Source organism: Delphinus delphis, chromosome 3 (assembly GCF_949987515.2).
Source record: "Delphinus delphis chromosome 3, mDelDel1.2, whole genome shotgun sequence".
Taxonomy (NCBI): domain Eukaryota; kingdom Metazoa; phylum Chordata; class Mammalia; order Artiodactyla; family Delphinidae; genus Delphinus; species Delphinus delphis.
In genome coordinates, this window is record NC_082685.1 from 168362937 (window position 1) to 168387423 (window position 24487).

Here is a 24487-nt window from a genome sequence, read left to right on the forward strand (position 1 = left end):
GCCAGAAGACATTCCTCAAGGAGAGAGGCCTGCTTGTATTCGGGGGACCCTCTTTGGCTGTAGACAGTGATGATTGAGCCAAGTGCAGGATGTAATTTGGGACAAAGCCATAACTATATTTCTGTTTCATTCTGGATGTTTGCCCACTAATAAAAATTCTGGCTAAGCAAGGAGTTTGGGGCAAAATATAAGTCAGAATTTATGTATTGGGGGAATAACCGACCCAAGCAGCTTGGTGGTTTTCTCTATTTTTTGCTTAAAAAAAAAACTGATGTCATCTTGAACTATTTTCCCCATTATTAATTTATAGAGGAGTCACGAAGAGAAAATTCATGAAGACAAGGACTTTCAGCACTGGAAAAGACCTAAAAAGTCTTTTTTTCTGTTTCCATTCTCTTACAGAAGCAGGCGAGGGGAAGCAGAGGTTGAAGAAAGGCGGCTGCAGCTGCGTCTGAGTCATCATCAGTGGCAGCGGGATCCCTGGTCCTAGACTGGAATCAGTCTCCAGACACAGCCACAGTTTGGGCCACTGGCTTTGGTTTTATTCCCATCCCCTCCTTGAGTGCTAGTTTATGTATAGATTTCACCATTTAAAAATTAACCATGAGGGCTTCCCTGGTGACACAGTGGTTGAGAGTCCGCCTGCCGATGCAGGGGACACGGGTTCGTGCCCCAGTCCAGGAAGATCCCATATGCCGCGGAGCGGCTGGGCCCATGAGCTATGGCCGCTGAGCCTGCGTGTCCGGAGCCTGTGCTGCGCAACGGGAGAGGCCACAACAGTGAGAGGCCCACGTACTGCAAAAACAAACAAAAAATAATAAAAATTAACCGTGAGATGTAGGCATACAGATGATCTTTGGATTCTCCTTTCTGCTGAATTTAATTCAAGTGTCATCAAATATTCAAAAGGCAAAGCCTGGAATTTTAGGGGAAAAAAATGGTAAAATTTTAAAGCAATTTTAAAAGTTAGCACAATTGATTAAAATCATCTCTGTGTCCCTTATTATCTGTATGAGGAGAACTTTGAAGAGTGTCCTTGATGGAAATGATGTCCTTTTGTCTCCCTGCAAGGCCATCACTACTACGTGTGGGGTGGATCATTCTGCCTTCCCCTCAGGTGCCTGGTAAGTCTACGAGCTGAGAAGGACCATTGTATTAGGTGTGCAATACATAATGGGTAGTAATATTTGGAGAAATGAAATAAATCCTCATCTTTTGGTGTTTATTGCTTCCTGAAGAAATCTTTATTCCTGCAATTCATATGACTTCATCCAGCTATTAAAAATAATTTATTTTGGTAGAAAAAGATTACTCTTTATAAGAATCAAGTATTTTCTCTACTGAAGTCACCTTGGCCAAGAACACAATGAATATTTTTAAGATGGGAAGGTCAGAAATGAAGGGAACTAAACTCTTTTCAGGGCTGAGAATGAACGCTACACAAGACTAGGATTCATGTGATCTGTGATATGATCAAGCATCATGGAAATGCTGATGCGATGAGGCCACTTCCACTGGCCCCCTTGCTGTGAGGTCATGGAGACTTTGGACAGATGGAGGGTCCCTTCTATTTAGAAGCTAACGGATGTTTTCCTCCACCAGGCACCCCTGCTTTAATTTCCCCATGTGTTTCTGGGCATCATTTCCCTGAACTGATGAAGAGATGTGATAAAAGGGGTGCCTGGGGCTTCCCTGGTGGCACAGTGGTTGAAAGTCCGCCTGCTGATGCAGGGGACATGGGTTCGTGCCCCGGTCCGGGAAGATCCCACATGCCACGGAGCGGCTGGCCCCGTGAGCCATGGCCTCTGAGCCTGCACGTCCGGAGCCTGTGCTCTGCAATGGAAGAGGCCACAACGGTGAGAGGCCAGCATACCGCAAAAAAAATAAATAAATAAAAAATAAATAAATAAAAAAATTTAAAATTTAAAAAAGAACAAATAGGGGTGCCTGGTAGGTCTTCAGTCCTTGTGAGGACACAACTGGTTCCGTGTCTAAGAGCCCTGAGTCACTCTGGACATCGCCCAGATCTCTGAGAGGCAAAGTCACAGCACAACACACTGAGAAATCACCAACAGCTTTTGATTGCTTCTTTTGTGTGAAAATGATGATTGTTAACACTTTGAGAAATAAGAAAACCCCTATTTAAGAAAGTCTTTAAAAAGCAATGAATAAAGTGTTATGATTGTAAATTCGTGATGAAGGTGTCCCCTATCCTTCTAGGAGGAACCATTCATAGAATACGAGGGCTGGCAAAGCATCTACAGTGACAACCCCTGGAAACGGCCTGACTCCCAGTGGCGCTCACGTGATCTTCTCCCAACGTGCCTCTACTGAGACAGCCCTCACCACCATCAGAGACCTGAGTGCTGAATCCAACCTTGAGATCTCCCTGACCTGGTGCACCCTGGGATCACTGCATCACTCAGGGTCCAGGCTGGGAAAATGTATTTCTCAAAGGAGCATAACTGATGAGCATTTAATGAAAGGATTACACGAAGTTTATGCACGGGGTCCAGGGGGAACAACAAGGGGTGGCCAGGTCCCCGGGCACTGGCATCACCAGGGAACAAGGCCACTGCTCAAGCTGAAGGGACAAAGGACAGGCACGATGTCCCAGCCTCTGCACCTCCCACCCCCTGCCTGAGCCACCCATCGGCCAGACTCCACCTAGAGCTACAGGCACAGGAGGCTATGAATGTGGTCTATTCAGGTCAGCCTGCTGGCTCAGAGCTGGGTGCAGAAGTGGGGAGGCAGGTTTTGGGGAAACCTGCTTCTCACTGTGCTGTACACTCTCCTGGTCTCCCTAACCTTCAGGCTGTCCTTTACCAGTCTCCTTCGTGGTATCTTCTTCCTTTGCTCATGTAACCAAGCAGGACCCTATGGGGTCTTCCGAGAATAGACCCCCACCCATGTCCTCTGCCTGCCTTTTGTCTGCAGAAAAACTTTAGTCAAAGAATACATTTAATCAGAGAAGTGAGAAAATGCAGAAAGAAAGGAAAACAGGCAAGCAAGACAGAATAATAATACTTTAGCCATTGAACAAAGTCAGAACCTTTAGTTCTTCCTCAAGGGCTATTGATAATATTCTGAGCCATGTCCTTTGAGCTGTTTGGCAGATAATGAAATCCCCACAAGCGGGGGAAAGTTAACTGTACGTGGGCCCACAAGCACGGAGACCCCAGACCAGTCAGAACCAGAAGGCTGATGATGCTGACTCCCGGGTACGTCACCACCAACCAATCAGAGGAATGTCCACGGCCTGATCACGTCCTGCTCCTTGAGCATGATAAAACTCTTCACTACCCGCTCCAGGGTGGGACACACAGTCTTGAGGGCAGGAGCCTGCTGTGTCCTCCTTTGCCTGGCAAAGCAAGAAAGCTATTCTTTTCTACTTCCTCCAGAACGCCGTCTCCACATTGCTACGCGGCACCAGTGAACAGAGGCAGAGTTTCGGCAACACTCACCCCTAAGTGGAGCCTTTCCCCAGGGCTCTGCCCTCATCCCTCTGCTCCTGCACTCCCTCCCTCAGGGAAGTGTGTCCACGTCGTGAGGTTAACTAGAGTGGACTGATCTCTCCCCAGCTGTGTCCCAGAGCAGCCCTGCTTATGGAAGCCCCCATCTGACGTCTTCATCGTGAGGATGCCCCAACATGCCACGGCTAAACCTAGGCTCCGTCATGCTGCTTGTTGCACCTTGTACGGTTAATGCCCCCCGCCCTGCCATCCTGGTCTTTGCCTGGGAGTTATACTTACCTCCGCCTTCTCCCATCCCCACCTCCAATGAGCCACCCATTCCAATGAAGGATCCTGCCTGAGATCCTGCACTTCCACTCCCCAGATGCCACATTTCTCCCTGAATTCCTGCCACTGCCTCCCAGCTGGTCCTGCAGACACCAAGCTTCTCCATGAAATGCAGCCTGTCTCTGTGCACACTCACATTTTATTTTTTTTTCTAAAGCACGTCTAAACAGCTCACGAAGTACATCATAATACACACCCCAAGAATGGGAGTCAGGAAGAGTTAAAACAACACACAACAATGGTCTGCTATTTGCAACATAATTACAAAACAGGAATTAGACTACAACTAGAAGTACAGGTCCTCAACAATTCTAAGTTCTATGAGATGGAAGATAAAAGCCTAAATATCAAGGAACTGCCTATTAAGCTTTGGGTGTGTGGCTAAGACCTGGATTGGGCTACCATCCATGTGTTCAACCTAAAGAAGTAGCTTAGCACTACTGCTAACTTAATGCTAAACTTGCGGGAGAGAGAAATTAAATGTTCAACAACAGATATCGAGTGTGATGACACATGCAGCCGCAGGCAGTGGGGGACAGAGAGAAAACCTGAACTCAGGTCTCCTGGCTGGGCTGCTAGTTTAATAAGCTTTTTCAAGTCTCTCCTTGAATTCCTCAGGAGAGAGGGGTGTAAATTAATTGGACGATTCCTCATTTTAACCACTTGAGAAGTTTTTCCTGATGAAAAGGCACCCAGCCCAGGGTCCTTCTTCATGCATTTACCGCTGATCTAGAAGGGAAAAGCCAGAGAGTTGCCATGGAAACCATAAGTGGAGGAGCAGACAACACCTCTATTTGAACCAGAGGAAATGCATGCTGGCATTAAGCACTGGCTGACATCGGAAGTCCTGGCCAGGCCCCCCCCTTCTCCTTCCCCCAGCACCATCTCAGCTTCAGCCTTGGTCTCTTCTTGCCCGAGTCCCTACCTAACCAATTACCTGGTCTCTCAGCCACCACTCTTGGCATCTCCCATTCCTGTTCTTCAAGAGGCTGCACAGGCTTAAAAATGCAAATAATATCCATTCACTCAGGGCAGGGCAGAGCCTGCCCTGGTGATATCTCTATCAGCATCCCTCTCACCTACTTACCGCCCTTGGCAGTGCAGGTCTTCTTTGCAACTCAGACCAATCCTTCCTGCATCCGGGCATTTGCACCCAGCATCCCTCAGCCTGGACCATCCCTGGTGGTGAGTCATGGTTTCCTAGTTTGTTCATCCTGATATTCTTGATCCGTAGCAGAATTTCCAGCCATGTGGTGCTGGAAGCATGAAGGCAATGAGGACGCACAGGGCTGTGAGAAGCTGACAAAGACAGGGCTAAAACAGATGGTTGGGAGGGTTTGGCTCAATCAAGAGGAAGTGCCTGAAACCCTGGGAGTCCAAGGACAGGTAAGAGAAGGTAAGCGTTCCGACCTGGTCAGTGTTGAGCGGTGGTAATGCACATCAACTGAGGTTTAGTAAAAGGGGCCCATCTGTTCAGGAGACTTGCTAGTTTTACAACTGACGACCGCAGTGACCATCCAGCAGGTATACTTGGGTGCTGGTCTCCCTCCCTGGACTGAACTTGAGGGAAAAAGGAAGGGTCTTATTCGTTGATGCCTTCACAGCACAGGCGCCAGAGCAGCTCAGGTATGATGAGAGCCAAGCAAAGAGGCATCTGGACACAGATGTTCCAGCCATCACCTGGCCCAGGTGCTGGATGGGCAGAGTCAGCCTCCACAGTGCTGTCCTGGAATCCTAAAACCTCTGAAGGGGGAAACTGTGATAAAAATGGACTGCTTTGAGGCATTTAGGAGGTATATTATTAGTGGTGCACAGCTAATTGTAAAGAGGCTGCAAGTGTACACAGCTAGTTTTATTAACATATACTATTATTCTAGTCATGACTAGAACAATTCATCACACAGGCTATAACCCAGACTTCCAGTTTCCATGGTGCTATCTATTAATTTTAAAGTAAGGCTGTGCCCTTTGTCAATGAGCTGGAGGTGCTTTATAATAAGAGAATAAACATAAGTACATAATGTAAGAACATTCTGGGCACCCACTATTTTTTTTTTTAATGAATGAGAGATAAAGCCAACTTCTAGCTCTGATTTAAATGTGAAAGCAGAACTGTAGCAGAAAGAGCTGCACTGAGAAGAAGGAGACCCGGGGAGGGAAGGGACCCCCATCACCAGCCAGCCTCTACCAGCTCTGTGATCTTGGGTAGTCTGGTCCCACTCTCCATGCCTCAGCTTCATTCTGTTGAGAAAAGCATGGATGGCCTTGCTCTCTCATGGGTTTTTGTAAGCAACTTGTGAGATAACAGGTAGTATATATGTCATGTCCCAGCACGAACAGATGGCACACTCCCATGGGGTGATGGGTAGAATGCCCCATAAAAGGACTGGTTACAGAGGTGAAGGCAGGAAGCAGGAAACCCCAGTGATGTAGTGCCTTGTTCTAAGGGCTGAGGGCACAGAGGAATTGGGAACCAGGTACAGAGAGAAGCAGGTGCAGAGGAACAAAGGCTGGGACCTTCAGTGGTGAGTCACAGACAACCCGTGATAGCTTGTGTGTGTAGGGGGGCTGGTCAGGAATAAACACCCTGACCCAATGCTGCTCCCCACCTGGAGTGACCCGATGATCACCCTTGGATGAAAAAAGTGAAAAGGTGGAGAGTAAGGAAGCCTGCTGACACAGCTCATAAAGGTCAGGCTCCAGGAGCAAGTGGGAAACATCACCAAGATCACTTTAAAAAGTTTGTTTTGTTTTGTAAATAAGTATATCGGTATCAGTTTTTTAGATTCCCCTATAAGTGATATCATATGATATTTCTCTTTCTCTGTCTGATTTACTTCAGATTTATGGTTACCCAAGGGGATAATGGGGGTGAGAGAGAGATAAATTAGGAGTTTGGGATTAACATATAGACACTACTATATATCAAATAGATAAACAACAAGGACCTACTGTATAGTACAGGGAACTGTATTTAATATCTTGTAATAACCTATAAGGGAGAAGAATCTGAAAAAGAATAGATATATATAAATATATACATATATATAATAGTTAAACATAAAAAGTGTATATAAGAAATACGTATTTCTAATTTAGACAAATCAAGAGCAAATAGTTTTCAGGATTTCTTTTCATTAGATTTTAACATTGTAAATATAAAGAAAATGTATTTATAAAATAGTTTTAAAAGATTACTTTTAAAACACAGTATGATGTACTACATAGAAGGAAAAGAAGTCCTCTGTCGGGGGGGCCATCTGGCTTCCTGGGCAGCAGGGACTCCCCACTCCAGCCTTGGAGACTGATCTCGCTGATGTGATAGTGACCATGTGCAGTAAATGCAAAAGGGTATCTCATTTTAAAAATTCTATTTCGAGAAGTTTCTTGTAAGATAAAGTTTAGTCAAGAACACGTTATTCTCCTCATTTCTGCACATTGTCATAGCTAAGTTATGTCCTCAGAGAAGAAAACCAAACCCAACAATATAGGAGATTGGTTATCAAAATATTCCTTGATCCTTTGCCTGTAGAAAAAAACCCAGACACTCCTCACATGCTCAGAATGTAACCACGGAAGATGAGGGAAGAGGGCATACATTGACCATCCTCACATCTCTCAGCCCTGGGGCAAATTGTGCCTTCATGTCTTGAACATTAGGAGAGAAACCGCCAGTTTATCACATCTCTTTAAAGAACACATAAGGAAATCAGCACGGAAAACCCAGAATCTTGCCTAATCAGGAAATAATGCCTATTTAGTTCTCGGATATGTATTTTAATGTTCTTGAGATCAGAAATATGCTGACATTTTATTATCTTAGAGCCTATTTTTTCTAAACTATACTCTAAAACTTTAAAGACTATAAGTTATGTGAATTACAACTTTGTACAGAAAAATCCATGTAGAACAATAAGTGCATTGAGACTGCCTTAGTCTCTCACTTAAAGCTGTGTATTTAGAATCTCAGCTAGAGCCTTGCTAATTGCCCCAAACGGACTTGCCTGAAACCCCTTGACTCTAGCCCCTCCTACCACGTGCCCATTTTCCTTTCCACATGTAAAGAACAAGAAAGCTGGTGCAGGTGTGATGGTGAAACGACCAGGGCCCATGAATCAGTTTCAGAAGGATTTGTTCATTTTAACACATTTTAATAGGGCCCAGCTCTTAAATGAATCTCCACCAAAGCATAACAGTCATGCCTGAGTAACAACTAAGACTTCATCTGTATATGCATATCAGTTATCTATTTCTGTGCAACAAATTTCTACAGCCTCAACAGCTTAAGACAGCGATACTTTCTTTTACTTCCTTAGATTGTTTTAATTGGTATACAAAAACGTCCACACGTTTAACATGCTGACCTTATAGAGTTTGAAGACATGCATGCGCCCATGGTAGACATGTCCTTGTATTCTTTTGCTGTTTCTTTGTTGTTGTTGCTGTTAAGAACACTTAATAGGAGTGTGCACATGTTTTTTAAGTGCACAGTACTGTATTAGTTCAACAACAATGTATTATCCCACTTTTCTGTGGATCAGGAGTTGGGGTACAGCTGATTAACTGGGTCCTCTGATTATGGTCACAAGGCTACAAAGTGTTGGCCAGAAATGAGTTCTAATCTGGCGGCTCAGTTGGGGAAGGACCCACTTCCAAGCACCCTCAGGGTGTGGGCAGAGTGCATTCCTTGAGGTTGTGGGATTGAGGGCACTGGCTTCTCACTGGCTGTCAGCTGGGGCTGCCCTCAGCTCTTTGCAGCATGGCCACTTACTTCCTCAACCAGTAAAGAGCTTCTCTACAGCCAGTCTGCTAAGACCATTTTTAGATGATGCAGTATAATCCCAGAAGTGACCTTTGCTGTATTCGCTTAAGAAGCAAGTCACAGGTGTCACTGGTACTCAAAGGTGTAACTACCTTTCTGCAGGGGAAAGTCTAGCTTCCTTAAAAGGGCCTCTAGGAACCTTACAGGAAAGCCCCACCCTCATGCAAATAGTCACCTGATTTATATGATTTATTTCTATACAGTTTTCTGAAAGTAAGGCATATCTGTACCAGAAGGCTTTTGGATGGGAACATATTCATTAAAAATGAACCCTGTGAGAGAGGCCAATATCTCACACACACACACACACACACACACACACACACGTGCACATGCACACCTGATTCATCATATTGTGACAAGATGCTACAGATGTTATGTGCAAGTGTAATGGTGAAAGAGTCCCATATGGACAGGAGCAGGCACTTTCTTGCACCCTGACCATGCTCAGTCACTGCCTGGGAGTAGCCCAGGGTGAATCCAGTGGGGTGGGACCCAGGGCTGTCGGTCAACTCTGCTCCCTTTGTCATCTCCCCGCAGCAGGTCCTTGAAGAAGGTCTGAGTGCCTGCACCTCCACCCACACCCCTGCTGGGACCTCTAGCAGGGGACGGAGCCAGAACTCAAAGCCCACTTCTCTGATTGCACACTGAAGGGATTATTTGCTTTCCAGATAGTATTCTTTTATTTTAGAACTGCCACTAGAATGTTTGAAATATACTTTAATTTTCAAGGCTTTAACTAAACAATCCTTTGAAAGCTCTGATTTATAAAATTGGGAGTTCATTTACAGTTTATTTTAGAACTTTCCATAATACAGAATCTCAGGTAGGGAGAGGCTGTTATTTAGTTTTTAAGTCTACAAGATCATTTCACCGGGAAAGTGGTCGAGACTTCCACTGGGAAATAAAAGCTGGGGAATCCCACTTTCTTGGTGTTTTATTAAGTTTTATTTTATTATTTTGGTCCTGGGATTATTGAACACATAACCCACAGGTTTTTCTTATCATATATACATTCTGTGTGTGTATACACATATACATAAAAAGAGAGAGAGATGAGGGAGACATGTACACATACATATGATGTATGGTCTATATTCAGTTTATACATGTGGATGTACTTATGTATGTATGTATGTGTGTGTGTGTATATTTTTTGGAATTTTTAAGATTTTAAGTTGGAAACAAGAGAAATGGAAAAAGACATCATCAGATACCTCAAAATCATACTTCTAAGGATATCCATTTCATAGATAGAACAAACTGTAATGGGATATTTTTTCACCTAAATGAATGAGGGTAAAAAGGTATGCACAAAAGAACAAGTCTGAAGGCAAACCTTAGTCATTTACAACTAAAAATGTTTAGTGAAAAAAGTTATCATCTGAATATACATTTTCTTTAAAGCGGTTGAGTGTTTCTCTTGAACCAGCCAGTGGGCAATGGCTCATTTACCCTCAAAGCCACTGTAGACAATAAGAACTGTTAGTGCCTCATTTTAGAAGTTAGGGACTCAAGGCTTAAAGGGAAGATGTGACTTGCCCTAAATTATACAGTCCAAAGGTTTAGAGGTTTTCCTCTGTTTTTAATTCAATTTATTCACAAGCATATAAGATGATAGAAGCATGGGTTTGGCAGACTAGAAGTTAGATGTAAAGATGCTAATCATGAAAGCAATCTAAAATGCTTTCACTATTTTAAGCAGCTCTACAAAATTAAATTTAAAAACAACCTATGAAAATCTGAAGCTAATGACATGGTTGATCTGCTGCTTATACCCTTCATTTTTTTCCACTTGAGGGAGGACAGATGATCTTTGCACATGTGAGCAGAACATGTTAGCAGATGAGGGGTCAGGGTGGTAAGTTGTGCCATTTTGGGGGTATAATTTAAGAACTGTTGGGGTAAAAGTAAGCAATCAGTACTGACAGTCTGCTTCTTCAGGGCACCATATACATTTAAATGTCAGAATCAGTTGCGAAAAGAGCTTTCTGTCACACAGATCCCGTAGGGGATCATATGCCACAAGGAGAAAAGCACAACTCAGTGCAGTAACTGCTAATCAAACTGAACAGAGCATAATTCATGAAATTGTTGTCATAAATCAGTTTAGGTCCTGTGTGGGAAGAATGTGAAACATGGTGCTGAGACCCATCCCCGCAGCTGCATGTAGAATTGTCTTCCTGACGTGTCAAGTCTGGCTCTTGTCAAGGGGAACACCATGTGGTGGGAAAGCGAGGAACTTATGACTCCAAGTTGCTAATGCCTGGATTACTTCCTATGGATGCCAGTATAATGCAGCATTTTGATGATCTTCAAATGATAACCCAAAACCTAAGTCCAAAATGCCAGAGCTATGGAGCTCGCCTGAGCTTATTTTAAACCCTAAAGACACTAGCTCATCCTTTCCAGAGTAGAATAAGCCACAGTTTAAGGAACCAGGCTCCAAATCAGACACTAATACTCAAATTAAAGGTTCTGAGTCTGGGCTTCCCTGGTGGCGCGGTAGTTGAGAGCCCACCTGCCGATGCAGGGGACACGGGTTCGTGCCCCGGTCCGGGAAGATCCCACATACCGCGAAGTGGCTGGGCCCGTGAGCCATGGCCGCTGAGCCTGCCCATCCAGAGCCTGTGCTCCATAACGGGAGAGGCCACAACAGTGAGAAGCTCACGTACTGCAAAAAAAAAAAAAAAAAAAAAAGGATCTGAGTCTGACAAAATAGCCTAATTTGGGAAAGAAAAGGGCACCATTGTCACTTGGGAAAGCCCATCCTTATGTAGAGAGAACCATCCTTACACAGCTGAAATAGTCTCTTTTTTTTCCCCAGCTTTACTGATATAATTGACATATAATGTTGTGTAAGTTTAAGATGCATGGTGTGCTGATTTAATGCATGTATATATTGTGAAATGATTATCACAATAAGGCCAGTTAACACATCCTATACAACATAAGATTAATTATTTCACCCAACATAATAATCTTTTTTTTTTTTTTTTTTTTGGTGGTAAGAACATTTAAGATCTACTCTCCTAGCAACTTTCAGGTATAAAAAACTGTTAACTATCATCACCACGCTATACATTAGATTCCTAGAACTTATCCATCTTATAACTGGTAGTTTGTACCCTTTGACTAACATCTTCCAATTTCCCCAGCTCCCAACCCCCAGCCACCAGCAGCCACCAAACTACTCTCTGTTTCTATGAGTTCAGCTTTATAGATACCACATGTAAGTGAGATCATACTCTATTTGTCTTTCTCTGTCTGACTTACTTCACTTAGCATAAAGACCTGAAGGTTAATTCATGTTGTCACAAATGACAGAATTGCTTTCTTTTTTATGGCTAAATAATATTCCACTGTATTAATATTGTACTTAAATTTTATTTATCCATCTGTCAATGGACACTTAGGTTGTTTCCATGCCTCGGTTTTGTGAATAATGCTGCAATGTACATGGGAGTGGAGATGTGTCTTAAAGGTAGTGATTTCATATCCTTTGGATATATACCTAGAAGCAGGATTACTGGATCATATGGTAGTTCTATGTTTAGTTTTCTGAGGAACCTCCATACTGTTCTCCATAGTGACGGCACTGATTTACATTCCCACCAACAGTGCACAAAGATTCCTTTTTTTCTACATCCTCACCAACATTTGTTATCTTTGTCATAATGGGCTTTCTAACAGGTGTGAGGTGATGTCTTGTTGTGGTTTTGATTTACAGTTCCCTGTTGATCATTACTGTCAAGCATATTTGATATATCTGTTGGCCAGTTGTATTTCCTCTTTGGAAAAAATTCTATTCAGGTCCTTTGTCCATTTTTTATTATTTGCCTTTTTGCTAATGAGTTGTATGAGTTTCTTATATATTTTGGATATTAACCTTTAATCAAATATATGACTAGCACATATTTTCTCCCATTCCAGAGGTTGCCTTTTCATTTTGCTGATTGTTACTTTTGCTGTATAGATGCTTTTTGGTTTGATGTAATTCCACTTGTCTTTTATTTTTATTTTTTTTCTTTTGTTGCTTGTGCTTTTAGTATCATATTTAAAAAAATCATTGTCAAGACCAATGTCCAGGAGGTTTCTCCCTGTGTTTTCATCTAGGAGTTTTAAGGTTTCAGGCCTTAAATCCAATTCAAGTAAATTTTTGTGAGGGGTGTAAGATAGTGGTTCAACTTCTTTCTTTTGCATGTGAATATCCAGTTTTCTCAACATCATTTATTGCAGAGACTGTCCTTTCCCCATTGAGTATTCTTGCCTCCCTTGTCAAATATTAGTTGACCATATCTGTGTGGGTTTATTTCTGAGGACCTTAGTTCTGTTCTATTGGTCTATCTGTCTGTTTTTTTATGCCAGTAGCATACTGTTTTGATTCCTATAGCTTCATAGTATTGTTTGAAGTCAAGAAGTCAGCTTTGTTCTTCTTTCTCAGGATTGTTTTCCTATTTCTTATGTTGGAATGACAAAAAACTGATATCTGTTTGTTACATTTCCTGTGAAAAATGCCATTAGAATTTTGATAAGGATTACATTGAATCCATAGATGGCTTTGGGTAATATAAACATTTCAATAATATTAATTCTTCCAATCCATGAACAAGGGATATCTTTCCATTTATTTGTGTCTTCTTCTATTTCTTTCATCAATGTCTTATAGTTTTCACCTCTTTGGTAAAATGTATTTCTATATATTTTAATATTTTTGATACTATTATCAATGGGATTTTTTTCCCCTTTATTTCTTTTTCAGATAGTTTATTGTTAGTTTACAGAAACAACTGATTTTTGTGTGTTGATTTTACATCCTGCAACTTTACTGAATTGGTTTGTTAGTTCTAAGAGTCTTTTTGGTGGAGTCTTTAGCATTTTCTATATATAAGATCATTTATTCTGCAAACAGAGACAATTTTACTTCTTGCTTTCTTATTTGGATGTTTTTTTCCTTTTTTTTTTTTTTTTTTTTTGTTGTTGTTTTTGTTGCCTACTTGCTCTATCTAGGGCTTCCAGGACTATGTTGAATAGGAGTATTGAGCGTGAGCGTCCATGTCTTGTTCTTGATCATAGAGGAAAATCTTTCAAACTTTCATCATTAAGTATGAATTATCTGTAGGCTTGTCATATGTGGCCTTTATTATGTTGAGGTATGTTCCTTCTGTATCCAGTATGTTAAGAGCTTTTATCATAAATAAATATAATGACTGAGAATAACAGATCCAAGCCAATTTCATGATTCAACCAATTAAACAAAAACAAAGAACCAAGCATCTTTTCCAACCACAAAAAAAGAACAATAACAAAGGAAGTTACAGGTATATGAAATGATGTGAAAAGATTTAAACTGCAATAATCTGCCAAGTAAGGCATGGGGTTTACGAAAAAAACCTGCCTTTAGGTGTTAGGAGAATGGAGAGATCCAAACGTTAGGAAAAGGGGCAAAGACAATCATCAGGAAAGAAACAATATTTGAAGTTTAATACTGAAGGTGGGATAGGGTGTTACACATCCTCTCAGTTCCAAATAAATAAAATTATATGTATGTCTTGGAAAATAATGGGTTAATAATATCTGAAGAAGTACATTGTGTAGCCAAGCTGTGCTGACCTGAATAGTCAGACTCCACTTGCAGAAAGCATCTCTCCCTCTCAACCCACACACCCAGATCCACTCCTGGGTGCTTGAAACTATGGCTTGAGCATGAAATGCACTGATACCTGGCCTCAAAGCCTCTACTCACAGGGTCTGTGGTGCATGAATGCATTTTATTTTATTTTAGTTAGGAGTATATTGTCATCTTTGGGAATCGTTTGCATAAAACACATTCTCAAGGTTATCTAAAATAGGGGACCCCAACACCCTGGCTGCAGACCAGTACCAGTCAGCGGCCCACTAAGAACCAGGACACACAGCAGGTAGTGAGCAGTGGGAGAGCCAACAAAGCTTCATCCCACTGTCTATCACTCCCCATCGCTCATATGACCGCCTGAAACATCCGCCCTAGCTCCCCCCTGCCGGCCCCATCTGTGCAAAAATTGTCTTCCGTGGAACTGGCCCCAGGTGCCAAAAATGTTGGGAACTGCTGATCTAAAATAATCAATGATCATTTACTTTAAAACAGTTCTTATGTCATGTATTGCTATCATTTTCTTCCTAAAAAGGTGAGGAAAACTGGCAACTTCTGTGGATTTTGATGCCCATGGGTTTTGCCACATTATATGCCACAAACAGCACAGGCTTTCCTAAGATTAAGAAATATTTCAAATCCTACATTCACTGAAGTTCTAAAGCCAAGAGGAAGGGAGACCAACACAAAGCATGGGATCACCCAAACACTACAGTGTTTGTTCTTATTTTACCTCTAATTCTGAAGACAAAGGAGGGCATCCACATAAGGAAAAGCCAGGATTCATGTAAAACCCAAGCCACTTATCTTGAAAATGGCCAGCCTGTTAGCATTTGAGTAACAGAGATGAACATTTTAACAGCAGGGGGAAACCTCAACAGGGAAACATTCTATTTATAAACTAAGTAGAAAATGCATATATTTCATGCTCATTTTAATGTTTCAGGTGAATGCTTGTTTCTATAAAGATCTGAGTCCTTTCAATTTTCCAACATTTACCCATTCTGCAATGTAAGCAATCTTTTTATAGTGACAGTGGCTTTCATGATGCTCACTTCAAGAGGAAATATGCATTTTACTCCTGGCTTGATCTTTAGTTTAATTTCCAATGCTGGAAGTCCAGGTGGGAAGTGGAGATCACTCTTTAATTTCAAGGCAATTCTGTTTCCAATGAGGCAGACCACTAATTGGACAGGTTCACCCCATCTGCTTACTGCAAACCAAGCTCCAAATCTCCGAGACAGTATCAGCCTGGTTCTCATTAATATTTAAGCAAAGAAAACTGCCAAATTAACAATCTAATTATGATTGAAGTCCTACACTTGGCAGGGATCTACCACGCTGTCCCTGGTGGGTTCAATTTCTAAAATTGGTCATCTGGCAGACACCAGAGGTGTCTGGACCGAGGCTCTGACAGTTTAGCTGGGGCCACCTGGTTTCAAGCACATCGTGCAAGTGCCTGAAAAGGAAGTGTCTGGTCAGAAAACACTTCGAGTCCTCAGGCACCTGCCCCGCTGTAAGTTCTCCAGTTCTACTGATCCCAATAAGAGCAACAGTGAATTACACAATATATTAAAAGAGCATAACCTCACTCAAAACAAGGTGAGCATCTCTGTGGAGCAGAATTAGGACCAATGTGAGGTATTGAGCAGGGGCCAAGACACAGATGTCAGAATCTGATGGGAGACCATTCCTGCAGCACTGTGGATGAGAGCCTTCTGTGAGCAGGGAGAGTGAGGCTCACTTACCTGGTGTGAACCTTCAGTGCTGGGAGGGGGGTGAGTGGGGGAAGCTGATATGACAGGTCTGAACTAGATACCTGGTGAGCACAGAAGCAGTAGCCTGTGTGCAAACAAGAAGAGGAAAATAAACACATCACACACACACACCATGTACACACACACCACATACACCACACACACCATACACACCACAGACACACACACACCATATACACCACACACACCACACATACCATATACACACACACCACATACACCATACACACCACACACAACATACACACCACACACACCAAACACACCATACACACCACACAACATACACCATACACACCACACACACCACATACACCATACACACCACAGACACACACACACCATATACACCCCACACACCATACATACCATATACACACACACACCACATACACCACACACACCACACACAACATACACACCACACACCATACACACAACATACACCATGCACACCACACACACCACATACACACACACACCACACAAAGACAACACAGACACCACATACACACACACCACACACATCACACACACCACAAACACACACCACCCACACGCACACCACACACACCACACACACCATACACACTACATACACCATACACACATCACACACACCATATACACACACACACCACAAACACCACATACACACACAAACCACACACACTACACATACGACACACACCATATACACCATACACACCACACATACCATATACACACACACACCACACACACTACATACACCATACACATCACACACACCACATACACACACACCAATACACACATACCACACACACCATACACACCACACACACCACATACACACACACACCACACACACCACATACACCACATACACCATACATAGCCCATACCTTATACCACACACAAAACACACACCCCACATACAACACACCAGACACACAACACCCCTAATTACACATACACTGCACACAATACACAATAAATGCATACAACAAAACACCCAACAAACATCTCAAACACACACACACAAACACACCCCACAGGACTTTAAGATGAGCTTAGAACCAAAAGTTCCAATGCACCTGAAGAAGAGCAGTTCCATGGAAGTTTGAGCTTCACAAACTTGACTAAAGGAAGCAGTCATTCCAGAGTAAATGCAAGTAATGAAACAGTCTTCCTAAAGAAGGAATGATGTCTAAGAGCCATAATAAGAATGATAAGACAAATGGCTGATACAAAACAAGCAGAAAGAGATTTTTTAAAGGCCTATAAGAAAGTATACAAAACATAATTTCAACAAAATAAATACTGGATAATAGAAAATCATCAGAGGATTAAAAGACAGTACCAAAATAGTGAACCTACATACTGAGAAATAAAAAGATAGAAAATGTGAAAATGATCCTGAAAAGATTAAAGATAAACTGTGAAGCTCCAACATTCACCTGGAGGAAGGGCTGGATGGAGGGTGAACAGGCAACGTTTGCAGGTATAATGGCTTAGAAATTCCCTTAAGTAAGAAGACAGTTCACATGTGTTCTGAGTGCATGCCGAAAGTGCATATTCAGTGCTCAATAGGTTACATTTAAAATCTGTGTCTAGGTCTGTTATAATAAAAATGAAGATTATCAAAAGTGGAATGAAATATATAGACGCTTTGGGGAAGAAGAAAAAAAATTAACCCACAGAAGGCTGGTAAGCTCTTAAATAGATGTTAAAATTAAGCACCACCTAGAAAAAGCAATGAAAGGATTCAGTCCATCAGTTAAAGGATTTAGTTCAGGCAGATAGCATGATTGTTAGTGATATAAATTGAAGCATCCTATTCAAAAGTGCAATTCCAAGCGCAGTGGAACCATATACTTGTATCATGATTATGTCTGAGTTCTGTTCACCCTGTAGTCTACACCTTAAAGTCTGCAAAAACAACCCTCCTATTTACCCTTTAAGTCGTGCCCCCTCCACCCGCAAACACCTGTGACCAAAAAGCCTCTGTCTCCCACTCCGCAAGATCAAGTCCCACTTAATAAACTCTTCCATCAGTACAAGAAAACATGATTTATATCTGTACTGCATTTTGCAAGCGAACTTCTACTAGTTCATTAAATGTTAAATAATTATGTAAATGTCTTTAAAACTATTTTATAATTTGCACAAACCTTCCATGGAGTTTTATTCATAAGTTTAGATGTGTTTCAGTGGTATTTGGGGAAACTGGTGAGCAGGCATTTTTGTCAGGCTGGGAACCATGAAACACATTATATCACTTTTTCCAACGTAAAGTGGAACGTTGTTTCCTGTTTCCCAAAAATTCAGTATCGGATTAGTTTTGGGTAATGAGAGATACCTGTGTTTGTAATATAGTCATTCTTGCTGACACAATAGATGTATTTTCACTTTCCGATTTAAGATTTTGTGGTACAGCAATGAAAGAAACTGGTCTACAGAAACCTCTTTGATGGATCCAGCATTGTAAGTGGGCTCCAGGGCCCCTCAGTGGGACCCCATCAGGCCACAACTTGTCCATTGCTTCAGGCTTGACCTTAGCTGGTTCTCGGTCTGGGTGTCATTCCTCTCCACCACAGGAGCCCATCCACCCCTACTCTAGCTTCTGAGATCAGTCATGATGTGAATAGGAGAGTGGTAAGTCCTGCTCTCCAGAATTCAGGAAACAGCTTCCTGCAAAGACCCACCCCGTTCCAGATGACTTAAATAAGACTCTGGGATAACCCCTTTGTTTATCTATGAAAAACCCCAACACAGACCTCTTGGTTCCCATTCTTTGCCTCTTAAAGGATTAGCTGAATTCTTTATGCCCACTGACCAATCTGAAAAACGTACCTGACTTGTCCAGATGTCTCTCCTCCTCCCAGGCCTCTGAACTTCGACCCACCTTAGCTGAGCCAGCAGACAACCCCTCCCAAGAATCAGCAACCTACAAGGAAAGACTTTCCCTGATCAACTGTCCCGTCATCGCACCGAGTCCCCTACACCCAGTTCTTTGTAGCCCTGTCCACACCTCATCACAAGAGAGCTCCTTGCTGCCTGCTATTTGAGACACCTGCAGGTCTCAGGCTCAGAACACTCTCCCTACAGCAATAGACCTCTGCCCTTACCACATTAATCCCTTCAAACAAAGGCTCTCTTGGCTGTTAACCAAGAATTCCAAGAACAAAGATCTGGTTGAAGAAAAATACAAAAATTGCTTATATTGGGGGTTTGTTAGGACTGCAGCCTGGGAAGCACAAATTCACAAAAGCACTTGAATTGGGTTCCACAGGACCCCAAAATGGGGGAAGCTTGTAAAGGCAAAACCCCCCAGCAAGGTTACATGAGCTGCTTGTCAAGAATGAGGATTGGAGCTGGCAAGAAGTAAGGGTGCTTGTTAAGTAAGGATTGGTTGAGGTTTGAAATTATTACATATTTGTGAAGCAAAGGGGACTTTGAAACCACAAGGTTGTAGCTGGCAGCTGTTAGCAATGGCTTGTGGTGTCCTTGAGTTTGATACAGTTCAGAAAGTTCAGGTTCTCAGTGATGCAGGGAAGTGTCTGAATCCCCATCCACAATCCACACCCCATAAACACCAGCTCCACTTCGGATGCCTGAACCATAGCTACTCCATTTTGATGTTTTAAATGATCTTAAATGTATGATCATTTCCTAGGTCCAGGTATGTCTTTACCTGACACCGTGCACCCACATCTTTATAACCTAGGCCTTGGGTCTAAGCTTTTATTCCTGAAATTCTTTCGGGACAGGAGTTTTGTCCTTAAATTCCCAGCTCAGGGGCCAGAACTTCCTCAGCTGAGATATACTGTATCAACGTGTGAAAACTGCAAAATCACTGTTCTCTGTCAGCCTCTGACTACACAGAGCCCTGGGATGCTTCAATGTGGTTAACTCAGGGCACCATTCATTCATTCCATAAATACTCATTAAATCACATGTGCCAATGCACACAGCTAGGCTGGGCTTCCTCTGTGCTTTGCGGCTGTGGGCATCGCCCACCTCAGCCCTGTGCTTAGGTCTCATCTCAAGTTCAGGCTCCTTAGAGACTTCCCAATCTCACTGTATCTCAAAACATGGAAAAAGCATTCATTGCAATACTTCTATTCAAAATAACGAGAAAGTATTGAGTGAGGGCCATTCACAAAACCTGTGGTTGCCAAAACATTTTTCAGGGTTTATAACATTAAAGCAGATAATGAACAATGTAATTGCCCTTCCTTAAAATAGATTTTAAAATTTAGTCCATTTATAAGATGTACCCTTATAAAACATTTAAACAAGCAATCTAGATTTTAATGAATCAATACAGTTAGATCTCAAAAATTATGCTGAGTTTAAGCATTTTGGTTTAAATTGCTTTAAGGATTATAAATATTAAATTCCCAACAGACTGGTCTATCTCCCAGATACCAAACTATAAAGCAAGTGAGATATTTTGGCAACAATATTTTCCTAAGATTAATATTTTGTGAATAACTTGAATTAAATTGTGATTAGCTCTATATTAGGATGTTCACTACTTTCTGCCATAGTAAACATCTCCTAAATAATTTCCTCATGCTTGGAATCCATGCATAAACTCTGCTGAAATAATTTAATTTGGAAACCTAAGGTCATCCCAGAAGTAATTTGTACTCATGAGAATCTTTTTCCCTTTGAATTTTTTCTGACTTACATCAACATGAGCTTATGTGGGTAAATGACACATCCACTTATGCACAAATATTTCCATCCCTGCACTGCAGATGTAGAGGACTCTACGGTAGCCAAACACGGCCAAAGCATCATCGTCTCTCAGTTGGAGGAATCTCTGTTCAGATCCCAGGACTTAAGAAATACACTATTGTGTGCCAGGAAATATCAGACGAAGTGCCTAAGTATCTTCCTGACCTCTCGTTGTCACCTCAGTGACACACTGCCCTCTAGAAAAAAAGGAGTGAGTGCAGTGGATACAGCATAGGTGCAGCATCAGAAACCTGGCTGGTTCAACGTCTAACTGTCCCAATTTCAAGGCTGTGACTGTGGCCAAGTCACCTAAAAACAGATTCTCACTGGTTCTCCTTCATCTGCCAAATGGTCAAGGTCCCCTCTTGGTGACATCCTTATCCTGCAGCCAGATAACACCTGCCTAAGTACTTGGAAGGCTAAAAGCATGACTGACCTCAAAGTCACGAACATCAAAACCAGAGGAAACAACCTTACCTGAGAAGGTGAGGAGGAAAGGTGCTGACAAACAACTTTGAGGAGGAATGGAATTTCTAAGACTAAGGGAAAAAGGAAATGTACTAAAGTACTGGACTCTGGTTGATCAAGTTATTACTGATGAAGAGGTAGGTTAACAATTCTTCTGCCACCCTACGTGTATATGACACTGGAAGTGAACAATTAAGTAAATGGGTCATGGATGGTGGGAACCAAGCTTCTCACTGATGGAGTGAGAGTTAACAGGATGAGCAACAGGAGGCTAGGACGATCCATGTAGTGAAGGGTTAGGATTGGAGACACCCATGTGAACTCATATCTAGCTTCATATAGATGCTTGGTTGCATATAGAATACTTATAGGTATGCGCATACACATGCTAGTATACACACATATATTTCCTTGATCTGTCAGCTGAGAGGGCTTAGAAACACTTAGAAAGACACTCCAGTAACAAAGAGCACATCACACACCCAGATCTCAGCTTCTACCACCATTCTTCAACAAAAGGAAGAAGGACTCCTTAGAGAAATGGCTGATTCTAAGACCAAGCAGAAAATATAAAAGATGTAAAAAGATATTGAAGTTCTAGTCTCCCGTACCTGTGAGCATGACCTTATTTGGAAATAGTCTTTGCAGGTGATCAAGTTGTGGTCATTAGGGTGGCCCTAATCCAATATGGCTGGTGTCCATATAAAAAAGGGAAACTTGCACACAGAGACAGACACACACTCAGGGAGGACACAGTGTTAAAGTTGGAATTATACTGCCACAAGCTGAGGAATGCCAACGATTGTCAGCAAACCACCAGAAGCCAGGAGAGAGGCACAGATTGGATTCTCTCTACTGCCTCAGAAGAAACCAACTCTGCCTTTATTTCAGACTCCTGGCCTCCACAACTCTGAGACAATACTTTTGTGTAATTAAGCCACCCAGTCTGTGGTACTTTGTTACAGCTGCCTTAGCAAACTCATACGCATGCTTTTCCTTCTTCTTTTTCTTCTTTTTCAGCATTGCTGTGCTTATTGCTTTGCACATGAGTTACAGCCATTCACTTCTAGGGATTCACATATGAAGAAGAGAAACCTTCCATTTCTGTGAGTTCCAACATGGACCATTCACTCACTCCTTCACTTTCTTCCTCTTGTCCACTTTCACCTTCCACCAGACAAGACCAGCGACAAGACACTCTATCTTACCTCTTTCATCACCAAACCCTACTCAAGCAGCTTTTTTATTCATTAAGAAACCTCCATTTTAATATTGCCTTATTTATAAATTCTATTTTACAAACTCTTTTTGCATTAATTATATGTGTTTAACATTTATTTCTTTATTTATGTTACATTATATGTTCATTTCAATGTAGAAGAAAAATATAATTTGCATCTGAGTCTGTACAATATCATTGCATACTGCATACAAGTGAACAGTCTAATGAGTTCATTAAGTGCCAAATAACAAGGTGACTGGTATTTTAAATTAGTTATATTGTGGACAAATCAGTGTAGGGTTGTTAAAAATGTTTTGGTCATGTTCAGGTCAAAAGGTGATAGTTTGGGCTTCCCTGGTGGCGCAGTGGTTGAGAATCCGCCTGCCGATGCAGGGGCCACGGGTTCGTGCGCCGGTTTGGGAAGATCCCACATGCCGCGGAGCGGCTGGGCCCGTGAGTCATGGCCGCTGAGCCTGCGCGTCCAGAGCCTGTGCTCCGCAACGGGAGAGGCCACAGCAGTGAGACGCCCGCGTACAGCAAAAAAAAAAAAAAAAAAAAAAAAGTTGATAGTTTCGTTTACCCTGGGACATTATTTTTGTCCATTTATGGCTAAATTGTTTTCCCACATGAGTTTTAGGAGCCAGCACTTCCAATGGTCCTCAAAGTATCTGTGGTGAGTAGGGGCACTGAGTGCAGACTGTGATATACCTCTAACAAATGAAACTTAGGTTTGTGGAACAAACCCTCAGATAACCATACTGCTTTTAACACAGATTTTCGAGCTTGCTATTGAACCTTTGTGGTCAACAAGCCATAGGATCAATGTACACACCATCAAATCCATCATCTAATGGCAAAGACGTATAAGATACAGGCCTTGATCAGATCCTGGAAGCACAGAAAATTGCATCACAATTTGGTTCAGAATCTCATGGAACTTGCTCCTTCTATTGCCTCCTGTCTTAAGACTTCACAAGGAGTTCCTTATGGTTGGTTGACTGAGGAATAAAAATAATAGTCAGTCCTGATATATAGATAAGTTTTATAATTTAGTGGCCCTGATCAGTGGTTGACGGCTGTAACATTATAGCATCATAGAGAGATGTTCATAAATGACCAGGGTTGAAGATAAATTCTTCCAATGGCCAGAACTTTAAGCAATAGTTTATATTGTCCACTTTTTCTCAACTAAAGCACAGCAGAGAAAGGGCTCCACACTGGTTTACAAGCTGCAACCATTGGGTTTGCAAGATGGTCAGGGATTTGGAATGAACTGGCCGAAAACATGGGGAAGAGGTATATGGAAGGGTCTTGAAGGCTGGCCGTAGGCTGTGAAGATGTTTGGAAACTGTGTGAATACCTACAAGAGGGCATCTCTGCAGAGGAGCCTATCAAAACCAGGTGGACCAGATGACCTCTTCCCTCAGATGTCCTCTTTCCTCGACCACACCAGCACCAAACAAAATGGCAGGATATTTGCTAGGAGGCAACACGTGGCTTAAAAACATGGAATTCTTATCACTGATGTCAATCTGGGCTCCTGTCACTGATGAGTTTCTACTCTAACAATATCACTGTGCCCTGACACGGTCATCATTCCTTGAGGGGACCCTTTAAGTACCTGTGCCAAGTTAATTATATGAAATGCCTTACATCGTGGGAGGAGCAATGGTTTGTCTTCCCTAAAATAGACATGTATTTTGGATATGGATTTGACTTTCTGACTTACAATGCTTCTTCTAGCACCAACATCTGTGGATGTCTGAAATGCCTAATTTGACATCATCGTACCTCATCATCCTGGCTCCTAACAGAGCAGCCAATGTCACAGCACAAGACATACAGTGATGGACTCATGTCCACGGAATTCTCTGATTTTAATATATAGCTTGTCATTGAGAAACAGACGGTCAGATGAACTAGTGAATGGAGCTACTAAATCTTTAGTTATGGTTCCAGTTAAGAAAAATTTTCTGAAAATCTGGAGGACGATCTCACAGGAAGTAATATTTCTTTAAGTCTACTGAACACATT

At 42.1% G+C, this 24487-nt stretch overlaps 1 long non-coding RNA gene across 1 annotated transcript; it reads right to left on the bottom strand.

Annotated features, from left to right (window-relative positions):
* Positions 1-236: 236 nt before the first annotated feature.
* On the bottom strand, positions 237-11405 carry LOC132422327 (uncharacterized). The gene is made up of 2 exons (XR_009518847.1): positions 11144-11405; positions 237-795 (listed from the first exon to the last, which is right to left on the bottom strand). It is a non-coding gene; the product is annotated as an uncharacterized lncRNA (long non-coding RNA).
* Positions 11406-24487: the final 13082 nt, after the last annotated feature.